The sequence below is a fragment of the Ochotona curzoniae genome, unplaced genomic scaffold (genome assembly GCF_017591425.1).
Source record: "Ochotona curzoniae isolate NIBS_2020 unplaced genomic scaffold, NIBS_Ocur_1.0 contig_1356, whole genome shotgun sequence".
Classification (NCBI taxonomy): domain Eukaryota; kingdom Metazoa; phylum Chordata; class Mammalia; order Lagomorpha; family Ochotonidae; genus Ochotona; species Ochotona curzoniae.
Window position 1 is genome coordinate 108,638 of NW_024465056.1, and position 6,613 is coordinate 115,250.

General features: G+C 39.9%; 1 long non-coding RNA gene across 1 annotated transcript; it reads left to right on the forward strand.

Moving 5' to 3' along the window:
* Positions 1 to 843: 843 nt before the first annotated feature.
* LOC121146895 lies at positions 844 to 2,048 on the forward strand. The gene is made up of 4 exons (XR_005882279.1): positions 844 to 883; positions 1,027 to 1,084; positions 1,218 to 1,340; positions 1,944 to 2,048. It is a non-coding gene; the product is annotated as an uncharacterized LOC121146895 (long non-coding RNA).
* The last annotated feature ends 4,565 nt before the right edge of the window (positions 2,049 to 6,613 follow it).

Genomic DNA, 6,613 nt, shown 5'->3' on the forward strand with positions numbered 1-6,613 from the left:
AGTTGTTCAGTCATGATATGTGTTAAGTTTTGTTTTGTTTAATTTTTAGTTTTTAAAACATTTATTATGATTTGTAGATATATTTCCAAGAACATGATGATATTGCAATCATTTCCTTCTATCTTCCCTCTCCATTTTCTTTGTAGTTTTTGAGATAACATTTTAAATATATAGCACAATTAAAAGGCTTAATACTTTACAGAATAAGTTTAACAAGTGAAAAAATCAAAAAGACCTGGTTTAGTGGGAACATAGGCAATAGCTCTAATTAAATGAAAAGTGAGCATTTCACACATACACAGTACATTGTAAAGTGATTGCTGATCATTGAAACTACACTAGTATGACATTCTTTACCAGTGGTTTTCCGAAGTATGCAATGCCGTTTTACAGAACTATTTGCAGCAATAGTGACAGATACAGAATTACTTTCTGCTTTTTTCTGCTTTGTTTTTTTAATTTTAGCTCCCACAGTTAAGGAAGACTATTCAGTATTTATCTTTCTGGGTTTGCCTTATCCACAACTTATGGTTCAGGGACGTTTTTGTCTCGGATGTGTCTAAGTACTGAAGTTCAGAAGGGAAGAGCTACTTCTTCACAAATAATAAAATTGATATAAATAGGCTCGAGGTCTTGGTCATGATAGTATAATGACTTAAACTTTATGGAATATCAGCTTATTCAGACTGACATGACATTTCCTTTACAGGTGAACAACAACTTTATTTTTGCAGTAGAAAGAGAGTCATTTGTGGATCAAGTGCGAGAGATTATCGAGAAAGTTGATGAGATGCTCAGTGAGGATGTTAGTGTGGAGCCAGAGGGTGACCAGGGATTGGAGAGTCTTCAAGGAAAGGAGGACTGCGGCTTTTCAAGTTCTCAAGTAAGTTTTCCTTCTCAGAGTGAAGCTTTTTTTCATATAAGATGCTACCATGATGCTAATTGTTTTCACATGTTTGGCAGTTGGCTTTGTCTGATTGTTGAGATTGTTGCTGAACATGAATTTCATTCTTTTGTTTGTTGTAGAAATCGGAAAGAGAGTTTAAACACCCAATTCCTGCATCTTCTCTGCCGCAGCAAATTGGTGAATCTTTTTGTTTATTTTTACCTTTGACTTGGGGAGTTACGTATGCCAATAATGAAATTATTGAAGCTCCTTGTTGTGAATAATATATATAACAACATGGTGATAAAGTAATCTGCCTTTTATTGACTAGGTGTTCCTACCAGCTCTTTAACTCAAGTTGTTCATTCAGCTGGAAGACAGTTTATAGTAAGTCCTGTTCCAGACAGTCGATTACGAGAGTCAAAAATTTTCACCAGTGAAATATTAGATACGGGTAAGGATTCATTCTACCTCTGGGTCCTACAAGGGTGCAGGGTCCCCAGGTTTTGGGCCATCCTTGACTGCTTTCCCAGGCCACAAGTAGTGAGCTGGATGGGAAGCGGGGCCACTGAGATTAGAATCAGTGCCCATATGGGATCTGGCACATTCAACGTATGGACTTTAGCCACTAGGCTATGGCACTGGTCACATTCTACCTTTATCTTTATGTAAATTCTTTCACATCTTTACTATGTTGAAAGCTTGATCATCAAGCAGTTGACACTGATGTGTTATTTTTAAGTAGAAAATTGAGCTTATAAGCAACAAATACACATGGAAGGGAAATATGTGGTAAATAGACAGAAAAGGACAATAAGAATGAGCATACTTGATACAAACTGTAGTAGATACTGTTTTCTCTGCGTTTAGAACTGCTGTGTGTGCTTTCAGGTAGCACCCCATCTGACTTCAAACTGTTGTTGGACCTTGCTCTTTCAAAATCTGTCATTTCCTTAGCAGAGTTCATAAACTTTGTTGGCACTATTTTTTATCACAAAATAATTTTTAGGACAATCGTGGGAACCCACCCATCTCATATTTCTGTTTCCCTTTGCAGTTGCTGCCTGCACGTCTCAGGGCCCTGGAATGAACTTGTCGCACTCTGCTTCATCTCTTAGTCTACAGCAGGCCTTCTCCCAACTTAGACATGCCCAGATGACAGAAGGACCAAGTACAGCACCTCCAAACTTCAGTCAGACAGGACCATCATTTCCAAAAGGACCTCCTTTCATGAGCAACGTCACTGGAGTCCCAACCGCAGTAGCAGCCACACCTTCAGTATCAGGCCCAGCAACAAGCAGCCCTCTCAATGACATCTCTACGTCAGTCATTCAGTCTGAGGTTACAGCACCCACTGAAAAAGGGTTGTTGGTTTTGCCACTAGCACAAGTTTGATCACCTCAAGTGGTATTCCTGTCCCTGCTGTGTGTGAGTCAACAGTACTTTCTAGTGTTGGTTCAAACATCACAGTACCTGCAGTTGTCTCAATAGCGACAACATCCCAGTCAGTTCAGGCCCCTGCTTCTGGGGGCACTGTTTCCAGTACAGGCCCTTTGCCTCCTATACCAATTCCAGTGACTTTAGCCTCTGCGGTAGGCAGTGCCTCTGGCCCGGGTGCTAAGCCTCCAGCTGTACTACCTCAGCAGGCAGCAGGCAGTCCTGCTGGGATAGCCACGTTGACATCCACTCCTACCACCACTGTATTCCCTGGCTTAGTGTCACAGCCTTCCCTTCAGCTCAGCAGCAGTACCTCTGCTCCTACTCTAGCTGAAATGGTGGTGGTGAGTGCACACTCACCTGATAAAACATCTCATAGCAGTACAACTGCATTGGCTTTATCTCTCTCTGCACCATTTTCCTCTTCCTCTCCTGGAGCTGGAGCATTGAGTTCTGTTTCTCAGCCTGGTGGAGTGCATTCTTTGGTCATTCCATCAGCTGTAGTTTCTACCCCTGTCCTCGCCTAAGCAGCAGGACCTACATCTGCACCTTTATTACCCCAAGTACCCAACATTCCGCCCTTAATACAACCTGTTGCTAATGTGCCTGCTGTGCAGCAGACACTAATTCATGGTCAGCCTCAACCAGCCTTGCTTCCCAAACAGCCTCATACTCACTGCCCTGAAATTGATGCTGATACACAACCCAAACCTGGAATTGATGACATAAAAACTCTTGAAGAAAAACTGCGGTCTCTCTTCAGTGAACACAGCTCATCTGGAGCTCAGCATGCCTCTCTCACTGGAGACATCACTGGTAGTAGACTACAGTCACACCGGCCATCCCAACCACTGCTGTTGCATCAAGCAAACTGACTAGTTGCACTACAAGTACTTCATTGCCATCTACTAATTTGCCATTAGGAACAACTGGTTTACCAGTCATACCAGTGGTTACACCTGGGCAGGTTTCTACACCAGGCACTTACGTTTCAGCTCCAGTCTGCACTGCATCAGGAGTGAAGCCTGGAAGTGCTGCCTCAAAACTACCTTTAACTAAGACTCAGGCAAGATCCTTGTTATACAATAGCTAGGTATGATCACTGTGCTGGTCTCCATTTTTCAAATTAACATCACAACTTAGACATGTAATTATAAAGGTACCCAACTTTTTGTAGGCACTTGACAGATTGACAGTAGTTTTAGGATACACGTTGAACAAGAGAATTCTTAAAAAGATTTATTTATTTTTATTGGAAAGTCAGATATATGGAGAGGAGGAAAGACAGAGAGGAAGATCCTCCGTTCGATAATGCACTCACCAAGTGCCAGCAACAGCTGGAGCTTATTCAAAGCCAGGAGCCAGGGATTTCCTCCAGGTCTCCCACATGGGTGCAGGGTCCCAAGGCTTTGGGCCGTCCTCAACTGCTTTCCCAGGCCACAGGCAAGGAGTTGGATGGGAAGCGGGGCTGCTGGGATTAGAACCGGCAGCCATGTGGGATCCCGGTGCATTCAAGGTGAAGATTTCAGCTTGCTAGGTCACCATGCTGGGCCCAAGATTTTTTTTTTTTTAATGCGACAGAATTTTGGGGTAATTATGTTGCACAATTTTCTAAGAAAGCTTGTTGTCAGGTGTTAATAGATATTTCTTCCAAATTGATACAAACTAAAAATTCTGTATCACAAAAGAGAGCTAAATACATTTTTCAGCAAAATATGTACTTGAACCATAATTCACAGTTTTGGCTTCAATTGAGAACAAAGCAGGATTTTTGGGTTTTTTTGTTTGTTTGTTTGTTTTTGGTTTTTGTTGTTATTTTGTTTCATTACAAATTCCACAGATACAATTCAGGATTTATTTACAAATTGGAAATAATTAGTTATAGAAATTAAATAACTAAAATGTGTTATTCTGCAGTGGTCGCTTTACTGTGTCATTTTGCTATATACTGTCTCTGTAATCTCCATGTGAGGCTGTGGTATGTCTGCTGTATTGTGTGCTTCAGTCATCTTGGCACATTGCCCTTGATCTGAGATTCTTTGTATAGTAGGAGGTGAATAGATCTCCATGATTTACAGTGGAATTACATCCCAATTAGCCAATCATAGATTGGCAATATCCTAAATTGAAAATGCGTTCAATACACCAAACCTACTAGTGATTGTTGCTTAGCAACAATCTGGAGTGTCCTTTGCTTCCTTTACAGTCTCTGGGCTCACTGCAAGCCACAGCTTATGACCACTGATCAGCCTCACAAAACAGAATCAGATCTCAGAGAAAAGATTCAGATTCAAAATCTGAAATGCTATTTCTACTCAATGTGTACTGATTTTGCAACATAGTTAAGTCAAACTGTTAAAAGTTACACACCATTTGTATAATCTCAGACAAATCAAGAAATTCCTTGATAGTATTAGATTTCTGGTGTCATTTGTTATCAGATCTGCCTTGGTTATTTCTGAACTGAATGCCATGTTCCCAGCAAAGTGCTTTCTTCTTTTTCTTTTAAAAAGTTATTTATATTTGAAAGCCAGAATGACAAGGGAGAGAGACAGAGATCATCTACTTGTTCACTCCCCAAAGGGCTGCAACAACCAGGGCCAGGTCAGGCCAAAACCAGGAGCCGGAAGCTTCTTCTGGGCTTCTGTGTGGATGAAGGGGCCTAAACACTTTTGCCTTCTTGTATTGCCTTCCTAGACACTCTAGCAGGAAACTGGATGGAAAGTGAAGAGGCTGGTATCCGTTCGGATGCTGGCACTACAAACAGCAGTGCTAATAGGGCCTGCCCCGGGAAAAGTGTTTTCTTGAGCAAAAACCTGAGGTAATAATACTGTATAGCAGAAGTGGTTGAAGAGTTTCATAACTGTTCCTATGAGGTGCTCGCAGTCTTTGTTTTCTATTTTCCCTAAGGAGGAACCTTTTCCAATTTTTAGTACTTTTGTAGTAACTTCTATAGTAGAATCATTGCTAATAATCTCCTGTATGTAAGACTGCTACCAGAATGTAACTTAGGTGATGCTAAACCAGTGTTAACTGCCTATATTTTAACCTGATGCTTCTGCATTTAAATTAATTGATTTGTTCTTTAATATGAATACTATTAATAGTGGTATCTCATGGGCTTGAATTTCCCCCTCATTGTAGATGCTGCCAGGGAGTACTGAACTTCCAGCTGGTACTCTACCTAGCGAGTAGTTGCCACCTTTATTGGGACCTTCACCAAGTCAGGTGCCTCAAGACTTGGCCTGTTTCTCTTTCTGTTTCTCTTCTTTCTTTATATATTCTTCATTGCATGGTCTTGCCTCATAGTTCTTTCTTGATTCTGACTTACTAACACCTGCATATGAAAACCATGTAAATCATGACCTGGAACATACTTAGAATAAGAATCGTCACAGTTTTTCTGTTTATATTACTTCATAGTATCTAGAAAACACTTAATATTAATATTTCTTCATATCCTAACAAGGTAGAAAATGCCACATTGACATTTTACAAAATAAATATTTTAGCTCCTTTTATCATTCCCGCTTTTGCAGAATAGTGTAGTGAAATCATATCTTAAATATGAGATTCAGTTCCATGCCATTGTGGAAAAAACAATTTATAAACATTCAGAATTAACTTTGAAAGTGACTTGGCAGGCAAAGGGGTGCCACATTGATTAGCATATCCTTTCCGTGAATTCAGTACAACAGCTTTTTCTTGAATATTTATCATTTCTTTCTTGACCATCTAATGAAATGCTGAGTTTACATATAGGTGGATTGGAGGTGATGTTGCATGAAATATATAGTGATCTCTTTAATATATGATTTTAACACATAGATACCTGTTGATGTAACAATATAATACAGTTTATTATATGAAATGTGCATTCTATATATTTTATATGTACTATATACTATAAAAACTGTTCAGGTCAGCAAAATGCTGACACTGTGGGATTTCAGAGAGGAACTGAGATGGGCAGTGGGAGCTGGAGAGTTTCATCTCTCCCTGAACAATGGTCAGAACTACCTGCAGTGCTTGAACTTCACTTCCCTTTCCTATCCCACCCCACCATCCCCTAAGCCATTGTAAAAACAAAAGGTTTCTGACATAGGACAAGCTAAATGTTAACATAAGAATTTATTTTGGAATCATTAGTAAGAGAAACATGGTTAGTTGCTAACTTGAGAATCCTAGTTTGACTATTCTGCTTTCATACTGACTGATATATAAAGCATGCATAATAAAGTAATAACTGAAACAGAGAATCCCATTTCATCATCTGCAAAGTTTTGGATT